This window comes from Pygocentrus nattereri, chromosome 22 (assembly GCF_015220715.1).
Source record: "Pygocentrus nattereri isolate fPygNat1 chromosome 22, fPygNat1.pri, whole genome shotgun sequence".
Classification (NCBI taxonomy): Eukaryota; Metazoa; Chordata; class Actinopteri; order Characiformes; family Serrasalmidae; genus Pygocentrus; species Pygocentrus nattereri.
This window is the reverse complement of record NC_051232.1, coordinates 12217485-12240252: the sequence shown is the minus strand read 5'-3', so window position 1 is coordinate 12240252 and position 22768 is coordinate 12217485.

The following is a 22768-nucleotide window of genomic DNA, read 5'->3' as shown; positions in this document are numbered from 1 at the left end:
GTCGAGATCAAGACTTTTAGTTGTTGAGTCTGAGTCAAGACCAAGACTTTTAGTTGTTGAGTCAAAGCTGAGACCAGATTAAGATTTTATTCAGAATAGCAACATAAAAGATGAACATCCAGTTTTACTATTACTATTCAGAGAACTTTGGAACCAATTAACATCAATGCACAAAGGTCCTGGAAATCAGGATCAATTAGATCCTTAGGGTGTTTTCACACAAGACTTTTTGCCAGACCCAGGCCTGCTTGATCTGTGAGTCCAGTAAGTTTGGTCAAGTGTGAAAGCTGTTTTTGACCTGCCCAGAGAACCGATTTCTGGTCCTCCTGATATGAGTAGCCTGGGGTTCGCTTCCAGCAAACTCTGGTGCAGTCCACTGTAGGTGTGGAAGCTATCCGCTTTCGGCGCTGTTTGTGGGGATGCATGATTGGTTAGTTTTGTAACATGTCTGTTTCAATTGTCGCATTATTTCCCTTTTGAAGGTTCGAGGTGGCGGGAATTGGAGTGCTGTTCTTTGCAACTTGAGTGTTTGTTAATGGATGACGTTAGTGCCAACCATTCTGCAAACCTACATAAGGAACTGCACAATCGACCTATGGTTTGGATTGAATTCTTGTGTGTGAAAGCAAACCAGGGATAATGAGCCCCTCCCCCAAATGAGTCCAGAATTGGTCCTGGATGTGGGCTCAAGTATACAGAACAAGTGTGAAAATGCCTTTAGATTCTCAACCAACAAATTCTATTTTCATTTATATAATGACTTGTTAGACTGCGCCCTGCGATGGACTGGCGACCTGTCCAGGGTGTAACCTGCCTTCCGCCCAATGTCCGCTGGGATAGGCTCCAGCACCCCCCAACCCCCCTCCACCCACCCACCCCCCCTGACCCTGAGGGAGAAGCGGCTTAGAAAATGTGTTGTTTTACAATACACATTTAACCAAACATAGTCTTAAATATAACAACTGCATCAGACTGGGCTGGTCTTCACACCAACTTCTCCAACTTACCCAGAGACCGAATGATGTTTAGACTGAGATGAAACCAAGATTAGTAGTTACTGGTCTTGAGAACGAGATGAGACTAATTTGTTCACCCTTCTTGCCGGGGTTCCAATTCTTTCGAGCCGGAACGTATGGGTGGGACTAGTAATGGGGCAAACCTCTGATTGATGAAACACAGGCATTGCAGAATAGTCACTTATTGTCAATTAAGTCAGACAACCACCATTAACAAAGCAGAATCACTGTGACTCTTCACATAAAACCAAACGCAGTAGAAGGTCTCTTTGTTCTTTAGAACTGAATTGATTATTTCTAGTACTGTTCCTTTACAACTAATATCTGTAAATGACCTCAGTTCTAATTGGCTGCCCTGTATTGTGCGGTTCAGCTGAAATACTCCTTGTGATGTCAGTATTAATGGGCGGAGCCTAACTATAGGCTATATGGGTTTATATATCTTTGTTGGAAACAAAACCTTGCAAATCCAGAAATGTTCCAGAGCATGTTAATATAACATTTAACAGAATATACAACAGAATTGGTCCAATTCTATTCCTCCATTCATCATCAATTTTGACATAATGTAAACAGCGGCATTTTTAAATTATATTTAAAAAATAGAAATTAATAAAAATGGAGATACATTGTTTCGGGTTGACACCGATGTTTTGTAACTGTGTTGGTTTTCATGATTTCAGAAAAACATCCATCCATCCATTTTCTAAGCCGCTTCTCCGTCAGGGTCGCGGGGGGGTGCTGGAGCCTATCCCAGCAGTCTTTGGGTGAAAGGCAGGATACACCCTGGACAGGTCGCCAGTCCATCGCAGGGCAGACAGACACTCACACCTAGTGGCAATTTAGCATGTCCAATTGGCCTGACTGCATGTCTTTGGACTGTGGGAGGAAACCCACGCAGACACAACATGCAAACTCCACACAGAGAGGACCCCGGTCACCCGGCAATCAAACCTAGGACCTCCTTGCTGTGAGGCGACAGCGCTACCCACCACGCCTCCGTGCCGCCCTTCACAAAAACAATGAATTCAAAACAGGCTTATTGTGTCTTGAGTATCAGGATTATATCTGGATAAAGCCAAATCATATTAAAATTCCAGTGTAAATGCACCCAAGATGCATTTAAAACAGGAGGTGGTCTGAGATGCGTTTGAAGCACATGTTATAGCAGTGTAAATGCATCCATCTCTCCAAGACACATTTGACAACCAAAACCCCTCCCAGTACAACTTAAACCTCTCCCAGTACAAATTAAACCTCTCCCAGTACAAATTAAACCCCTACCAGTACTTCTACAGCTCCTCCTGGTACAACCGTGACTCCTCCCAATACAACCACAACTCCTCCCAATACACAAAACCCCTCCAAGTATGACCGCAAGTCCTCCCAGTACCACCAAAACCCCACCCAGTACAACAGAAACTACTCCCAGTATAACCAAAAACTCCTCCCAGTACCACCAAAACACCACCCAGTACAACTGAATCTACTACCAGTGTAACCAAATCTCCTCCCAGTACAAATGAACCTCCCCCAAGTACCACCAAAACACCACTCAGTACAACTGAATCTACTCCCAGTATAACCAAAACTCCTCCCAGTACAACCAAAACACCACCCAGTACAACTGAATCTACTCCCAGTATAACCAAAACTCCTCCCAGTACAACCAAAACCCCTCACCATACAGCCGCAACTCCTCCTCATGTAGTACATCACTGGACACGTGATCTGCATCTGCAAGGAAGACAACCATGGAGGACACACATGGTTGGGGGCTGGACAAAACATCAATATGGACAGACACTACTGTGCATAACAAACTGTAGATAAAGAGGCTGAATGGATAAACAATTGATAATTGGTTTCCGTGTAATAAGCGGATTAGCATATTCTGTCCCACACAGCAATCGGCTTTCAGTCCGACTAACTGGAGACACTGGATTTGACTACCAAGTGTAGATGCATGTAAAATCTTATCAGGATACAATCCAGATACTAGTCACATGAAGTGACCAGGTGTAAACAGGATCTAACAGTGTTTACGCGCTGCATCAAAATTTTATTTTCCGTGATTGGACACAAAGATGATGACACAAGAGAGACTATGAGGGTTATTTAACCATGCAGAGTTTAGGTGGTGGGTGCAATAATCAACTCAATTTGTGCTCTTATGTTCTTGATGGAGTAAGTGATGTATTGCATATCTAACCCAGGTCCTCTACAGTTAAAAGCCTAACATTCACCCATTCAAACTATTCTTAAATTTACACTGCTACTGAACTGCTTGGCTACAAGGTCCCAGAATGCTGTGAGTATGCTTGTTATCGTTCTTTAGACCGCAACAAACCCATTCAAAGAGGTAAAAAGGGTTTTTATGTTTGAGTAATTGCAACCAGGACCCTTTGGTACCTGTATTTAGTCAATGTTCTGCCAATTCTGAGCTGTTTTGTCAGTTTCTTACACTTTGGAATGTTTACAGAGAAGGAATAATGCAATGAATCATATAGATGTGTACACAGAATTCGGACAGACTGAAGAGTACACACACACACACACACACACACACACACACACACACACACACACAGACACACACACACTCACAGAATAGTAAGGATATGTTCTGGCCATGGGCTCTTCTGCATTATTTAAAATCGCATTAAAAATGCAAGATGAGGCCTGAGACGGAGGCAAGAGCGAGGTCCCTCAGCTTTCACACTGTTCTTCACTCTCTCTCTCTGAACACACACACACTTTACCTTGTCTCTGTGTGGGCAGGTGTGGATGGGAAGGAGGAAAAGAGAGTTGACTGCATGTGTGTACTTTTCTCTAGAAAAGAGATGTGAGAGTTTTAGTGTAAGAACAGATGGCACAGCAGCCAGACAGAACGGAAAGTGAAAGAAGAAGTCCTAAAACACGTACATGTGCGCCAACACCCACACCCACACATGCTATTTTAAAGGATGTGTGATCATAGGTATGTCAGATATGTTTTATACACACACACACACACACACACACACACACACACACACACACACACACACACATATATATATATATATATATAATATAATCCAATAACTTCAGAAAATCAGATTTTGTCAGTAATCTGATCAATGCATTTAAATGCACTTGAGAGATGATGGGGAATCAGATAATGGGGGAAACTCTGGCTCTACATGAATCAGGCAGTAATCAGATTTCTGCTTTGCAACCAACCAGTAACCTCACAGAAGAAGACGAGACGTAAACGTAATATAAATCCCAAACTTCATGACAGCTTTTTAAAAAACATACTTCACCTAGAAGTTTCAGTGTCATCGCAAAAGTGTTTTGCTGCCTTCTTATGGCAACACTGCTTGCTTATTTATGGCCTGTTTTTGCACAGACTGAGAAATCTGAAAGAAATCAGAGTAAGAGTATACATGCAGAGTAAGAGTATACATGCTGATTATGATCGGATTATTGAGTGCATTTAAACACACTGAATGAAATTCACTCACAATGTAAAGGGCAACAGGCATTTTCAAATGTTAAAAACTGAATATACATACATACATACATATATACCTGACCTGACGGAGAAGCGGCTTAGAAGATGGATGGATATATATATATAAATATATATATATATATATATATATATATATATATATATATATATATATATATATATATATATATATATATATATACATCCGGTTTACAATTGTCCACTCCTTTGCCTTAATTACAGCTTCCATTGTTTTCAGACGAAATCTGCAGGGATATTGGGATATATTTCCAGTTCAGACTCAGAAGTTGTATTTTCTGCTTCTCAGGATTCAAACAGTCCCCAACATGTTCAGTGATGTTAAGATCTGCACTGAGGTCTGGACAGCTTCTTTGATTTAAAAATTTTCCCCTGTCCTATATTTCCTTTTCCTAGTAACGGCTTCTTGGCAGCTACACATCCTTTCAGACTCATAGTGTTGAGTTGTCTTCTCACAGTGGAAGGATGGACAGAAACACCTGTGTCATTTTTCAGACCTGAATCAAGAGTGGAGCTTGATTTTCTCCTCTCTCTCACAGGTGGATGCTTTAAGTGCTGTTTATCTGGTGGGACAGGTTCAGGGGCCTACCAGGTCTTGCTGGAGTGATGGAATCCCGTTTTCTCTCAATCTCTTAGTCATTTTTTGAACTCCGGTTTTGGAAACTCCTGTTTTTTTATGCTTATTTTCCTTTGACTTCTTTACGCAAGTGGATTGTTTTCTCTCTACTCTCAGTGATCTCCTGAAAATTTTGTTAATGGCTGTTTTGACTGTAAATGAAATGAATAATGTGTAACTTTATCCCAACCTTAGTAACCAAATAGGATCTATCTGTCCGTTTTAATAAATTCAACATCACAAAATGAGGCCCGTTTTATAGGTCAGCATGTATTAAGCTTAATAACTATTCAGTGACACACAAAGGCTGCACACTGTAGGAATGTGGAGAAGAAAGAATAAGGAATGAAAAGAAGGGCAGAAGTGTGCAGTGAAGAAGTACAGAAGAATCGAGCGAGACCTAATTTAGCAACAGAGAGAGGAGAACAAAAGTGTGTACAGAAGTGCATGATGGGATGTCTCAGGATGGCCACATTCTCACGGATGAGAGACTGTCCTTGTGCACCTGCTCACAGAGAGAGAGAGAGAGAGAGAGAGAGAGAGAGAGAGAGAGAGAATAAATCTTTAATTAAATCAACTTTTCAGTGGCCGTGATGTGACTCAGGCACGAATGAGCATTTGATGAAACGTGATAATAGTTAGCTTTCAATTACAAATATAAACGGCCCCATTACAGACAACACAGGACGGGAATTCTTACTCACATAGAAACCAGGAACAGAAATAGGAGCATAGGAGTATTTCTGTGTGTGTGTTTGTGTGTGTGTGTTTGTAAATGAGGAGTGTGTTTGTGTGTTTGCAAATGTGTATGTGCATTTATGCATGTGACTTTGCGTGTGTGCACCTTTGTGCATGTGTGTGCATCTTTGTTTGTGTGTGTTTTTGTGTGTGTGTGTGTGTTTGTAAATCTATATTTGTGCATGTGTGTCTATGGGAATTTGTGTGTGTCTTTGTGTGTGTGTGTGTGTGTGTGTTTGTAAATCTATATTTGTGCATGTGTGTCTATGGGAGTTTGTGTGTGTGCATTTGCGTGTGTTTGTGTATATGTGTTTGTAAATGTATGTGCATGTGTGTCATTGTGTTTGCATGTGTTTATTCATGAATGTGTGTGCACGTATGTTTGTGTGTGTGCGTGTATGCCTGTGCGTGTCTGTGTGTATTTGTGCATGTGTTTGTATGTGTTGTGCATGTGTGTTTGGGCACGTGTGTGTGTGTGTGCGCGCATTTGTGTGTGTTTCTGTGTTTGTTTGTGTACAGTGTCTCCAACTGTGGGTCAGTTGAACAGTGCTTGGGCTCCTCAATCAAAATCTCTGTTACCGGCATAAAGTTACAGATGACACATTTATTTAATGTATTAAGCAAAATGTCTTCTTTATTCCATCTTTTACCATTTCAAAATAACAAAAAGAAAAAAGGGCCCGAACCAAAGGTTTGAGTTTTATAAATGCCTTTTCTAGCCAGCTAAGAATCTTTCCGTTCTTGTTTGGGAGCTTTTGCCAATTTATCCTTGCTAAAGGCTTCTAGTTCTAGGAGGTTCATGGGCCATCCTGCATGCACTCCTCTTTTGAGGTCCATTCACAGATTCAATAGTTTAGGTCAGGGACTGTGAGGGCCATGCCAAAACCTTCAGCATGCACCTCTTGAGGTAGTCCATTGTGGATTTTGAGGTGTGTTTAGGATCATTATCCTGTTGAAGAAGCCATCCTATTTTCATCTTCAGCTTTTTTCTGGCAGAATTTGTTGATATTTAATTGAATCTATTCTTCCTTCTACCTGTTAAATGTTCCCCGGCCCACTGGGTGCAACACAAACCCAATGCATGATCGATCCACCCTGTGCTGAACAGTTCGAGAGGTCTTCTGTTCATGGATTTCGGCTCCCAAACATACCTTTGCTCATTACAGCCAAAATGGTCTATTTTAACTTAATCTGTCCATAGGACTTGTTTCCAAAATGTATCCGGTATGATTAGATGCTCCTTTGCAAACATCTGATGCTGAATTTTGTGATGAGGATGCAGGAATGGTTTCTTCTGATGTGAAGGTCATATTTGTGCAGGTGTTATACTATCATCTATCTACTATCTATATATCTCCCTGAAGGTCTTTTGCAGTGAAACGGTGGGTTTTTAATTTGCCTTTTTAGTAATCAAACGATCAGCTCTCTAGCAGAGTTCTGTTGGTCTTCCAGAGCTCAACTTGACCTCCACAGTTTCTGTTAACTTCCATTTCTTAATTACATGACAAACTGAGGATACAGTTGCCTGAAAATTGTTCGCTATCTCCTTTAGCCTTCTCCTGCTTTGTTGGCATCAGCTATTTTAATTTTCAGAGTGCTAGGCAGCTGCTGAGTGGAGCCCATGGCTGTGGATTGTTGGAATAGTGTTAGTGTTAGTCAGAGTATTCATAAAGCTTTGAAATTTGCATCATCGGGCCTTTCCTAATGATGGCTGTGAGGAAGCCATATTCCTAACAAGCTAATTAAGATCTGAGGCCTTTGTAAAAAGCTAGAGCTGGCCCTTGAATTTTGACACTTTCCTAAATATCCATCAGTCATAACAAGCAAATGACTTGTCCTCTTCTGTGTGAGAGCTAGTTTGGACAGTCGCAGAACTAATTTCACCAAATCATGAAGATTTCAAGTGTGATTATGTTAATGTTGCTAGTACAATTTGATAGAATTCCCAGAAATGTCTTATAGGCCTGCTGGGATGGCTGGGTTATTAAAATATGGCTTTTACTGCCAGTACTGACAAAAAAAAAAGAATCAGAAGACAATCACGTTAGAAAGTTCAGAGTGGCGTAGGAGGAAGAATTTGTGTGGCTGGATGATTTTGAGAAGGACAGGATGATAAAGGAAGAAATGATGACTGGCTTACTATATCATGAAAAACAAGGATCCCTTCATGTCATTCCTTAATTAAAAAATGGTAGGCGTATGGGCCTCGAAGTAAAAAGTAACGTCTGACTGACTGGTACACTAAAGCATGCGTGCTAATTGTAAATACAATGTACACACCCATCAGCCATAACATTAAAAGCACCTCATTGTCTCTACATTGTTCATTTTATCAGCTCCACTTACCATATAGACTGTGGTCCATCTGTTTCACTGTATACATACTGTAGTATACACTGTATACCAACCCCTTGTTACCCTGTTCTTCAGTGGTCAGAATCCCCACAGGACCACCACAGAGCAGGTACTATTTGGGCGGTGGTTCATTCTCAGCCCTGCAGCAACGCTGTGGTGACGAGTCAGTGTGTATTGTGGTGGTACGAGTGAATCACAGCAGTGCTGCTGGAGTTTTAAACACTGTCCACTCTATTAGACACTCCTCCTTGTTGGTCCACCTTGTAGATGTAAAGTCAAAGGTGATAGCTCTTCTGCTCCTGCACAGTTTGTGTTGGTCATCCTCTAGTCCTTCATCAGTGATCACAGGATGCTGCCCACATGATGCTGCTAGCTGGATAATTTTGATTGGTGGATTATTCTCAGTCCAGCAGTCACACTGAGGCATTTAAAATCTCCAGCAGCTCTGCTGTGTCTGATCCTCTCAGACCAGCACGACACACACTAACACACCACCATATCGGTGTCACTGCAGTGCTGCGAATTACCCACCACCCAAATAATACCTTCTCTCCGGTGGTCTTGACAGGATAAAAGGGGTTAATAAAGTATGCAGAGAAACAGATGGACTACAGTCTGTAACTGTAGAACTACAAAGTACATCTATATGTTAAGTGGAGCTGATCGAATGGACAAAGAGTGTAGAAACAAGGAGGTTTTCATTTTATGGCTGGTTGATATATGCTAAATGCTACATGTGCTACATACAGTTTATATTTGAGGTCACAGATTCTTAAGTTTCTCCACCTGAATGATGTTCTTTACTCAAGTTCGGCTTTATTGAATGGTAGAAGGCACATTCATAGAACCACTCTGTTGATTTACGTTACATGTTTCTTGAAATAAATCTTGCATTTCTAAAAATGATAACTTAATAGGAAAAGGAACCCATTAATGCACATAAATTTCATAACAATTTAGCAAGCATTATTGGACCAGTAGGCGGCACGGTGGCGTGGTGGGTTGCGCTGTCGCCTCACAGCGAGGGTGGCCTGGGTTCGATTCCCCGGCCGGGCGACCGGGGTCCTCTCTGTGTGGAGTTTGCATGTTCTCCCCGTGTCTGCGTGGGTTTCCTCCGGGTTCTCCGGTTTCCTCCCACAGTCCAAAGACATGCAGTCAGGCCAATTGGACATGTTAAATTGCCCCTAGGTGTGAGTGACTGTCTGTGTCTGTCTGTCTGCCCTGCAATGGACTGGCGACCTGTCCAGGGTGTATCCTACCTTCCGCCCAATGACTGCTGGGATAGACTCCAGCACCCCCCCCCGCGACCCTGACGGAGAAGCAGCTTAGAAAATGGATGGATGGATATTGGACCAGTACAAGTTCCTTCATCATTTATATATAGTTTACAATGCATGTTTTCACATGACGTACAAAATAAACGAGGTTTTGATGGACAGTTCAGCTTATACTGTGAATCAGCATGTTCCATTTGGTTCAATGTTCAAAATGAACAAAACATTGCAACCATGGTTGCTTTTTCTGCAAAATGAGATTGAAAGCACAACAGTACTTTATCAGTTTTATCTCCTTTTTATCTCCTTCCATTTACAAACACAAATGTGGTTTATCTTCAATAAGGTGCACGCAAGAAATAACTTTAAAAAATGTAAGATCATGGCTTATATGCCTTTGGGACCCTATTATTTGTAAGTGATCAGATCAGATTTGTGTATCCAGACATTACCAATCTATCTGCATAGGTTGCTGTGGTCACAATGTAGATGTCAGTAAATACGTAGCTTCACTCGATTTCAAACATGGGTGCAGAAGAGATGGAGATGCATCATCTCGCCATCCAAACTCTTAAACATGACATAAACATGAACTGTGGTGCTCTTTTCGAGCTCCAGCACTTCTGTCAGTCTGGAACTGAGATTGTTGTTGTTTGAAAGATACTTTGAAACCTGATTTGAGCAGCCAGAGTGTCCAGACTAAGACGCATCTGTAAAAATCCAACTGGGATCACGTTTTAAACATTTGGACTAGAACTGGACTATCTGTAGTCCAGAACGCTCTCCCATTGAAAATGTGCATCTTGTTAAGCTCAAAACAAAGACTCTGCTGAAGATACGTTTAACAAAAGAACAGCAAAACAATCCACTTGAAAAACTGGATCTGTTTATGTCTTCAGTCCTCAAACTGATTATTAAGTGCTGTCAAAAGGAACAGTGGTATAATACATCCTCCTGTCCCAACTTTTTTGGAACATGTTGCAGGCATAAATTTTTGACCGAGCATATATTAACAAAAAACGATGAAGTTCATCAGGTAAATGATGAAATGATGAGTTTACTAATGGGTTTTTTTGTCATTTCACTTACTGTCCCAACTTTTTCGGAATTGACTATGTGACTGAGACAGGCAAAACAAGTTCAGTGGTGTTAACCAGTGTTACATATATTCATAGAAGACTGACTACACCCCTTAACCACCATGACACACCTGCCATTTAAATTCTTTAGATCTTAATCTTTCAATGCTGCTATAGTTTTTGTCATGTATTTGTATTGTTCTGAGCATTTAGTGTCTTGTGTTGCCATTTAGTTGCCCTGTATGTTTGTTGTCTGGAGTATTTATTGAATGCTCAACACTTGTTTCACACTGTTGTGTATCTGCATTTTATGCAGTCTTTAATGTGCCACTGTTGTGCGCTGCACCATGGGGCCTGAAGAACAACATTTCGTTCCAGCGTATACAACTTATAATGACTTGACTTCATATTAAAAATATTGCAAAATATCAATTTTAAGAGTGATTTTTGAAGAAGGCTGGAATTTTTAAAAATCCCAGACCGACACATTCTTACCTGCTTCTTTTCATGTAGATGAAAACTCGCTAAATAAAATCCCGCAGTGATGGTGGAGAACAATGAAGAGAGTGAGTTAAATGTGTGGCTGTCTATTAGGAGGAATAGGTCTGTGAAAGCAGGACAGGAAAGGATAGGATAGCATAGGTTAGGATAGGATAGAAAAAGCCTTAAAATGAAACTGAAACAGAGGCATTGCCCCTATTAAATACCAGGGGGCACTGATGTGCACACACACACACACACACACACACACATTTTCTATGCCGCTTCTCCTTCTGGGTCGCAGGGGGTGCTGGAGCCTATCCCAAGTGTATCGTACACAGTGGTGTTGCTGGACACTGCTAGGTGGAGAGTGATCCAAAAACCCAAAACATCTAGTCAAGAACAGTTCTGTGGACAGAAATTAACTGCTGGTGATGGACTAAAGCAGGGGAAGTTCATTAAAATTCAATAAGGTCCAGTTAGAGAAAATTTCCTCAGGCAAATGTCTGGAACATCATAACGTCTAATTTGCGTCTTGATTCTGTGCCATATGCTGTTTACTGAAGTGTCTTAGTAGCTATATCAACATCTTATACAGTCAACAACTGAATGTCAAGTCAAATAAAGTACATCCATCCATCCATTTTCAAAGCTGCTTCTCCGTCAGGGTCGCTGGAGCTTATCCCAGCAGTCATCAGGCGGAAGGCAGGATACACCCTGGACAGGTCGCCAGTCCATTGCAGGGCAGACAGACAGACACAGACAGTCACTCACACACTCACACACTCACAACTAGGGGCAATTTAGCATGTCCAATTGGCCTGACTGCATGTCTTTGGACTGTGGGAGGAAACCGGAGAACCCGGAGGAACCCCACGCATACACAGGGAGAACATGCAAACTCCACACAGAGAGGGCCCTGGTCGCCCGGCCGGGGAATCGAACCCAGACTCTCCTTGCTGTGAGGCGACAGCGCTACCCACCACGCCACCGTGCCGCCCCAAATTAAGTACAATTCAGTAACATTTCAATAAAATCTATTGTCAGTTTTCTCTTTCTAGATCACGCCATGTGAAATAAATTCCCTCTGACTCACTTTCTTCTCCGACTGCTGTTTCTCTCCTCGTCCTTCCCCTGTGTGTGCGTCACTCACTGGAGTCTCGGTGCTCATTGTAATGCACAGATCTGATTGGATGAGTAGCGTGTGACGTGTACAATACATGCGATTGGTCTGTGAGTCTCCCAGGCCGCTACATGGTACCGTAAAGGCTAGATAAGTTATGCTGATTGAAATAGGACCAACCCGTCGAAATGAAATATTTCCCCATAGTTTATTGGTTATAGGTCTTGGACAGCGTCTGGGTCTGGACTCGGACTGTGATCCGCTTATTAGTGACCTCTGGACTAGAGGGTAAGTAGCACAAACTGAAGATCAACAAACAAGCCACAGTCTCTAACTGTACTCATTTTCAGACAGACACTCACACTCAGACCGATAACATCGCCTTCTTCCAGAAAGGGAAGGAGGAAAAGCTGACTGCAAATCCAGTGATGTTCTTTTATTTCTGAAAACTGCTAATAACTCACTTTTTATTACCTAATGCTATCGCTTGGAAAGGCTAGTCAACCACTGTCTTCAAATCAGCATGTCATCCTCTTCATTTTCTAGTGTTATTTGCTATAATGAGGTAAGCAGACCAGCTAATAACAGTAGTCTCAGCACTCCTGGTCTCAATCCGGTCTTGGTCCTGGCACCCCATTTCAGCACTACTACTCTTTGTCTTGTCTCGATTTCAGCACTCCTGGTTTCAGTCTTGTCTCAGGCCCAATCCCATTTCTTCTTTTTACCTCTACCCCTTGTGAGTGTCACCCTAACTCTTTGGGCCTGAGTTAGTGGTAGTGATTGAAATCTTGCCCTATGAAATGGGACAACCCTCAAATAAAAAAAACAAAACAAAAAAAACCACATCACTTCATTAACAGCTACTAGCGCTGCTCTGTGGGCGACCCGGGTCGTCTTCAGTGACAGCAGAGAAGGGGAAAATTCAGCTCCTCACCGTTGGGCTTTAGTTACATTTAGGGCATCGTATGCCTTCAAAGAGGGGGAATAAGAAGATTATTCATTATCACCCTCCATTCATTCTTTGGTGATACGAAGCTGAAGTCAGATATTCACCAGCTTCTTGTTAGAGTTTTCCAGTTCCACCTTAAATGGTGCAGCAGTTACATTCTGGCGCTTCAGGCGTCAACCGTGCTGGACTATTTAAGGTGGAATGGGAAAGTAAGTTAGCTTGCTACCGAGCCATCTTGTTGTTTTTTTTCTCATAACACTCATAACACAAGCCTCTGAAAACCCTCCATTTGGAGGGTCACGTAGGCCTAACGCTTCGCCCTGCCCTTCTATCTCAACAAAAGTCGGAACACCCTAACACCCTAATCAACGAGCGAAACAGAGGGCTAGGGGCTAAGTGGTAGGGCCTCAGTCTCTTTATTTCGGTCGTTGTCCTGTCTTGAGACTCCTAGTCTAGTCTTGTCTTGTTCATTGCACTCCTGGTCTCAGTCTTGTCTAGTAAGTGTAAGTCATTCCGTCTAAAAAGGGGGCAAATAATTCCACTTTAATTTACGAGATGCACAAGTAAAAGTTAATAAAATTCTTACCATCTGTCTATAAATGGTGACGCTGGCGGACGTCACCGTTTGATCGGCGGATAATTGGATAAACTGGATATCGATGGATATAACTGGACATACACTTTAAAAAGTTTAAAACTGTAGTTAAATGAATGTTTTAAAAAGTTATGATACAATTATCAGCATGTAACACTACTTTTAAGTACAGTACTGTAGTCTTGCACGTCATTGTCTCTCTGTCGTAGGGTGATCATCCTGTGCTTCATTGTATGTAAATGGTTTATGAATTGATTTTTCCGTCCTTTCAGTGAATTTCTATGTGAGTGTGATTATCAGCTCAGTTGCAAAAAATGTACCATTTAAAGTTACAGTATAGGTTTTTACACAGAGATTGGAAGGGCGTTTAACCCAAGTCTGAAAAATAAGGATCTGTCTCCATCTAGTGGTGCAGCTTTGAACTACACCTTACAAATAGATTTTCATTAAAGGGAAGTTCCACTGCTTTTTCAAAATTTCAGCATGTTGTGACGTAAACAAAGTCATTTAGAGTGGTTTAAAGGGAAACGGTTCACTGTGGAGAAACTTAGCAACTCAGATTTCTTCACAGTGGTGGTGATAGGAACCAGAGGTCCCAGCATCTACAGTGCAACTATATGCCATTCTACTGAATTAGCTGAAGTTTGGTCACACAGTAAAAAATTTATTTACAAGGGCTGTGTTATGATCTATGTAAATTCAAGACATTAATAGAGATAGTAATAAAGTAAGCATATATATATAATCATCATTTGGAAGGTACTTTCTACTGGGAGGCTCCTGTTTGGCAATCAGCGTGTAACATTAAGAACGGTCACTACCAAAGGACTTATTTTCTGGAATTATGTCAATTTTGTGCTGTAATGAAAATGATTATGATGTTATACCTGTACTACTGTTCAAAGCTAGTGTTACTGCTAGCCTGTGTTAAAAATGAGCTGAACGTGTTGCTATTGAAACAGTCACTACTGAAATTCATATATACTTATGTATGTATATATATATATATATACACTTGGGTCATGCAGTTCCAGCAGTTTCCAACAATTTCCACTTGTTGTGATTCCCCTTTAAGAGGTGTTATGTTTATCTGGTTACTCAGAATGAAAAGGCCAGACTTTGCCTTGGATATATCCATAAATAGAATGTACTTAAAGCAGGTTTGACCTGATTTCAGACCTGCATTTTCTGATCTCAATAACCATAAAGTGCAGTTCATGCCTTTGGCCACTAGATGCCACTATTTCACATTTTAACGACAATCGACTACTTTTCACAGGCATCTCCTTATGACCTCTTACACTCTCAGAAAAAAAGGTAGGACCCTGTCACTGGGGCAGTACCCCTCTTATCACTGTGCTGGTATCCTCAGGGGTACATCCCAGTACCTTTAGTCAGGGAACATAACTTTTCTAAGCTTCATATTTTCTCCAAACACCCCGTCTCATCTCCAGGCTTTTATTTGAATGTTCTGATTTAATGCATTTGGTTATGAAAAGGTAAAAATAACTATTTTTCCACTAGGAAAAACTCATTTTACCTTAAAACCATTGTTGTACCTGCGAGGGTACACTTACATTGTTTGTTCCTTCATGAATGTGTTATGTACCTGCTGGGTACGTTTATTTCTAACAGTGTAATGCCTCACTCAACTATGTCTATACATATTTTTTTCACTACTTTACAACAGTTTAAACTAGTCTGAGAGTGAATGTACGCAGCTGATGAAATTAGGACGCTCATTTTTTTACTTTTGGGATTAAGCTTTTTTAATCAATCGAGAAGAGAAGGCAGATTTTGACGTCAGAAGCCAAACACACCCTGCACTGTAAACAAAGTAAGTTCACCTTGGGTGTGAAACACACACACGCAGTGTAAAGATTTTATGTGTTGTGTTTCCTACAACAACAAAACACGTCCCTATGAATGACGCCAGAAGGGCAACACTAAACAGGGTGGATACAGAGAACACTGCAGTCTACTGAGACTGAGCATTACATGAAACACTACCTGAGCTGTGTCTGCTGATTTATTAGTGCAATGTTAAGTGATACTATTTTAATCCCACAAACGGGGAAATTCCACCTCCACATTTAACCTGTCCGTGAAGTGAAACACCACATACACACTAGGGGGCAGTGAGCACACTTGCCCGGAGCGGTGGGCAGCCCTATCCATGGCGCCCAGGGAGCTATTGGGGGTTAGGTGTCTTGCTCAAGGACACTTCAGTCATGTACTGTCAGCACTGGGGATCGAACTGGCAACCTTCTGGTTACAGGGCCAGTTCCTCCAGCCCACAACTGGCCCCAGACAATGTCATACTAGCTTTGGCTTGAAAAGTGCAGTTAAAATAGTTGCATATATATGTTCCCTGTCTTTGGCTGAACCTGCCCCAGGTTTTGGAACTTGCTGCAGGTATCAGTTACAGAATTAGCATATATTAAATCTTGTCTTTGTACTGTTTTTGTTTAAATATAGCTCAAAGTAAATGTACAAATTACTACTTTATGTTTACATTTCACATACCGTCCCAACCTTTTTGGAAGTTTTTCATTTTCCAGTATCTGAAAAAAAACCTGAAAAATATATTTTTAACATAAAATTGTGTCGTGCACATGGAAGCTAGGCGAGCTCTGCGGACGAAAATGCTACATGACAAAGCCTCTGATTGGTCGTGGGAAAAAAGAGGCATGCCATGAAATAAAGATGTACAGCTTTGAGAAGCTTCGGCTTTGGCAGGACCAATAATATTTCACTGAATCGCGCATTTGTTAAATAAACAATGAATACCTCGTTTATTCTGTAGCACCGAGCACCAAAACATACAGGCTATCTTATATTTAGGTTCCTTTCCGCTTCTCACAGTCCAAGTAATCAAACACATTCAGTGATGTTGAGGTCTGGACTCTGGGGTGGTCAGTCCATTGTTCTGAGAACAGCAGCAGCTGCTTTGTTTGGTTTCATCTCTCCTTTTCTCATTAAAGGCTTCGTGATGGCTACGCCTCCTTTCAGACTTCCAGTGGAAGGATGACTGTGGGTGGGCAGATCTGAGTCAGGAGTGATTTCCTCCCCTCTTTCAAAGATGAAAGCTTTAAGGGCTGTTTATCAAGGTGGGGACAGTTTTGGTGGCCTGACAGGTCTTTCTGGTGGTTTGAAGGAGAACATAATGTCAGTGATACCCTCTTTGTGTCCAGCCTTTGTTTGGAGGACTGACGGGGAACTGACCAATAGAAATGGTCAATTTTGGAAAAAAAGCTTTTAAAATGTATTTTCTGAGAAAGTTTTGGAGATACTTGACTATATGTAAATATCTATGTGTATCTGTGTGTCCTGAATGAGGGAGACTAGATGCAATATATATATATATATATATAAGGTCACTGTGTGTGTGTGTGTGTATATATATATATATATATATATATATATATATATATATATATATATATATATATATATATAGATGTTATCCGAAGAAAACAAGTATCTCCAAAATAACTTTACAGCAAAAGGGCAAAAGCGTTCTTTATTTTCATTGTGATTTTATTCCAGATGTTTTTGGAGCATTTCTATTGGTCCAAGCTTCAGGAAATTTTCACACAATGTAAATGACTGGTGCTGCACTAGAAAAATAGAATAGTAACAATTAAAAAAAAAATGGAGATGCATGTTTTTCTTTGACCGGCGGCAATATAAAAGTACCTATATGTAACATTATATTCCATATACATTACATACACCTATCAGGCATGGCATTATGAGCACTGTTTCTACGCTCATTGCGCTGCAGGAGTTTTTAAACACTGTGTTCAGTGTGTGCATGTAAGAAGCTATATGTTACAATAATATGTCGAATATGTGTTACAAACACAGAAGTACCTACATGTAATGTTCATATGTATCATATATATGATGACCTATCAAACTGGTCAGCGTTCCAAACCCATTTCAGACTTTTGACTGACTTTGATTGACTCTGCACTTTAATTATTTTGTTTGTTTGCTTTAGTAAAATGAATGATTAATGATTCCTCCCCAGCCGGTGACAAGGGTCCTATCTGTGTGGAGTTTGCATGTTCTCCCAACGTCTGCGTGGGTCTCCTTCAGGTTCTCCGGTTTCCTCCCAGTCTGAGGACATGCAGTCAGGCCAATTGGACATGCTAAATTACCGCTATGTGTGAGTGTGTGTGTGGCTGTGTATGTCTGTCTGTCTGCCCTGCAACGGACTGGTGATCTGTCCAGGGTGTTTCCTGCCTTCAGCCCAATGACCGCTGGGATAGGCTACAGCAGCCGCCCCCATGACCCTGAGGGAGAAGTGGCTTAGAAAATGTGTGTGTGTGTGTGTGTGTGTGTATGTGTGTGTGTGTGTGTGTGTGTGTGTGTGTGTGTGTGTGTGTGAGAGAGATTAATGATTCCATTTTGCCATCACCAAAACAGTCATAACACCTGCTGAAACTACCAAAAGTTTCGGTAGTGACAATTTTAGCTCATTTTGGGCAGAACCAGTACATGACTGGCAAGCACAGCTTCAAATAGCTAAATGCATAAGAACATCTTTTTTTCATTAAAACACAAAGTTTACACAATTGTAAAAAATATGTATTTCGTTGGTGACCGTTGTTTATGTCAGACTTTGGGACACTTTAAAACAGTGGAATCTAACTGCTCACATGTGGCCATCTCTAGTAATGCCATGTGGTCATAATACAATCATAGCAAATATCTAAAGTCTGCATTTGACTGCACTTTATACACACACACACACACACACACACACACACACACACACACACACATATATATATATATATGCAAGTACATTGTGTAATGATACTATTCTGTTTTCTTTCACATACATCTCTCTCTCTCTCTCTCTCTCTCCCTCTCCCTCCCTCTCCCTCCCTCTCCCTCACACACCCCTACACCTACTCCTGTTATCTCATTCTGTTTCGTTTTTTTAACTTAACCTCCCCTTCTGCTGCTTTCAAACCCCGCTCTACCATCCTCTCTCACTTTCTCTTTCTTTCCCCTCTTTTTTCCTTTCTACTTACCCACTTGCCCAAACTCTACATCAGACTACATCAGCCTCTCTCTCTCTCTCTCTCTCTCTCGCTCTCGCTCTCGCTCTCTCTCTCGCTCTCTCCCCCTCCCTCTCTCTCACTTTCTCAGTTTCAGTTGGTGATTAAGTATTGATAACAGTCTCAAGTGTCTTAACTGATACCGGCTGTACAGTTGCAGTCTGCTCTCACACACAGAGACACACAACCCTTCCTTAGACGCAGCTTCACATTCAAACATTCAAACATTTTTAAGAAAAATCTTAAAATCCATGAACAGAAAAACATGATGACAAATAACCTAATTAGATTCACACTGTTCCCCCTTTGACCCCAAATGTATTCGCTCACACATGGTTGATGTTGAAATTTTGCTTGGTTTATGTACTGGAGCTACAAGTCTAATGTAGCAGACAAGTAACGGAAGCTTCTGTATATCACTTAGCATAGTGCAAACGGCAGGGTTAAATCATTACGAGCAGATCTCAAACTGCACTGAATGATTAAGTAACAATAGAATCAAATAGAATTTCTGAAGTGATTCATTTAACAAAAATATTATGATCCCAAATAATTGCTAAAGTGTTGCATTGCTATGGTATTCCAGAATTGTTGCTAAAATGTTACTATTTTAGGCCATTCTAGGTGTTGCCCAGCCATTGCTATGGTATTCCAGGTGGTTACTAAGTTGTTGCTAGGCCATTGCTATGGTATTCCAAGTGTTTGCTAAGGTGTTAATAGGCCATTGCTATGTTATTCCATGTGGTTGCTCAGGTCTTGCTAGCCCATTGCCATGGAGTCTCAGGTGGTATTACAAGTATGTACATGAGCCTGTATGTAATGTCTATGAGGGGCAGTGTGGGAGATACACCCTGTCCTCATTTGTAGGACTTAGATTGGATTTTTCTCAACTTTTGGCTCTACGTTTCCTATGGTTTGAATGGATGCTGTAGGAAAAACATGTGATATCTGTCCCAAAAGCACAAGTGCACTATTCCTGTATGGGCTCTACAGTTATGCAAAGCTTTGTGGTTCTAGCTCAAAAACTGTGATCAGTTGAAAAGAATCCAAAGAACGTGTAGAATAATTAAACAAAGAAAGTAAGTTGGTTTGTCAAGACAATTTCATAAACAAAACGAAATATTAAAAGTCTCACGATACCAATGCTAATTATACTAACTGTTAAGGTGAAAGCTTTACTTAGCTACATTAGGCTTGTAGCTTCAGTGCAAAACTAACCCAAAATGTCCCGACTGATTAACCACATACTCGTTTAGGGTGTAATCTGGATTTTGAAAATTGCCTTTGGTCAAGGCCTTTCGGAGACTTACCTGTGAATTCACAAAACTCTTTAGCCTGACACCTTAAATAGAGAACATTCTAGAGTCAGGGTGCCTAGGGAACCACAAACAGGTGTCATCATCAAAGGACCTGTAGTAGTCACAGGATCAGTCTAATTAGCAGTAAAGCCACGAATGACTGTAATAAGTGTCATATTCTTAAAACCTCTTGTTACATACTGAGGTGTATTATTTACTACGTACAAGGACTTCAATGCAAACTGGTTGAGCTGTTCTTAGGTTATAGGAGTGTGTGATAAAACGTTGGGCCTACTGGTGGGTCCTGGCCATTTAAGGGGTTTAGCCTACTACAGTAATAGTGTAATTCTCCTATTAGACTTCATGATGGGTATAAGTATCAGACCAGAGGTCACAGGCCACCCTTTTGTTCATTCAAATCCCAGTCAAAACTGTCATTAATAGTATTTAATGTGTCTGTTGTTTATTTTATTGCACCAAACTGACAGTATGTGTACAAAGTGACTCTAACATTCAAGTTAACATTCACAAGCAAATGCCCAAACCACATCAGCTGCCTCTCAGATCTCTTTATCATAAGCTAAACATGGTTAAAGGTGATACTTCTAAGGAGATTATCTTCCATCTAATCAACGGGAAGAAGAAAGTCTAGGAAAAATAAGTGACAGTGGAGTTTACAAAGCTGGAGTTCAAAAAATGATTTGAAGACACAGAGAAAATTAGACTCCTAGCAACCAACACTGGCACCATCAGACAAACAGTACTTAAAGCTTTCATCTTGAGAGAGAGAGGAGAAGATCAAGCGCCGCTCTTGATTGACCACATCAGTTCTGCATGAATCAATATGCTTCTGGCAAGAACTGAGAGGAATGTTGCGTGTAACGTATTTTATACATGTGGAACTATTACGGACGTCAGTGCATAAGTGCATATGCACGTGTGTGTGTGTGTGTGTGTGTGTGTGTGTATATATATATATATATATATATATATATACAGGGTGAGTCAAAAGTCACAGGACACTGTTTTATTTTATTTTATTTTTTATTTTATTATTGACTTTTATCTCTGGCGTCATCTCAAAACAAATTGTGTATGCTGAGAAAATCCACAACAAACACCGCCTTCAGCACCGCATCGTGGAGGCTTGCGACAGCAGAAAAATAAATAAATAAATAAAACAAAACTCACCCTCTATATACATATATGAAAAAGTAACCTTCAGGCTGGGGTAACAATGCCCTTTGGTGTCACTGTACCCCACCTTAAGGTGCAGCAGCCAAACCTTTAACCTTTCTCCTACTTTACCATCCCTCTTTCCCACAAATTTCCGGTTTTCCCTGATTCCCTCCCTCCCTTCCTCTGTCTACCACACACACACACACAGACACACACACTCACCTGACTGTAACATCATTCCAGCATTGAGTGTGCCCGCTACTACTAAACCTAAAACACTTACAGCTCTCTGTTTGCTCTATACTGTCAGTTTGCAAATCCTTTTAAGCTTATAGACAACAAAGACACACACCTTAATGTACAGAACAGACAAACGCCGGGTGTGTGTATGTGGTGTTAGGTATGCGAATGTTAATATGCCACAAAAAGACAAGCTGCATTCTTTATTAGTGTGGTTTATGATTAATTAGGGTCACATGGACAGTTCTTTTGAGGACGGGACAAAGTGTGTTTGCACTGTGTGCTTCACAGAAACATGAACCTCTTCGACAGGAGAATATCATCAATGATTCAAACGCAATCCTCGTTTTTCTCTCTCTCTCTCTCTCTCTCTCTCTCTCTCTCTCTCTCAGACACACAGCCATAATGTCATTAAGTACCCTCCTTTGTTTTAAATGGAATTTTATTCATTTTAGACTTCTATTAAAAGGCGTTTTGTTGTTTAAGCTCTCTAGACACTATTAATACCCGTTCATTCTCTGTGCTAAGTTTAAAGGGCCCATATGGTGGTAAACCAAATATTACTCATTTTTCAAGGTAAGAGTTGATGTAGTATGTAACTATGGTTAAAGCTCCATGATAGACCATTCATTTCTCAGCCCATACAGTCCATATGTGGAAATCAAGCATCCAAAGCAGCCCATTTTGAATCTGTGATGTCACAGAAACCACCTTATTTACATATATTCACATACTCAGCCTTCAGCAGTTCAGTTACGTCTATTCATGCTGGCGGGGTGTTTCAGCCCAGGCTGCTTCACAGAATCACAGAGCACAGCTCGTTTACATAAACGCACAGTAAAAGAGGAAAAAAAAGGAAAGGGATCCATACGGGAGGAAAATATATGACTGAACTTTGGTGCTTTGGTGGGGGTAGGATATGGGCCCTTTAAACCTATCTCAGGGTGTTTGTTGACTCTATTTAAGCTCCTGTTCACACTCTACTGAACTTTAACCCAAACTTTGTGAGCTATATGGGTCTGCAACAGAAGAACCCATCCCACCCATAAGCCCAATTGTGTTTACAGTGTCCACAACTGAACAACTCCTGCTTCTCCTATAGATTAGGGCGATGACTGTATGTTGTTGCCTAGCAACGAGCTGCGTTCTCTCCCCCACGCCCTCACCCCGCTCCTGCGCTCCGACTGCGCCAGGATTTGCTAGTTAGTTCATT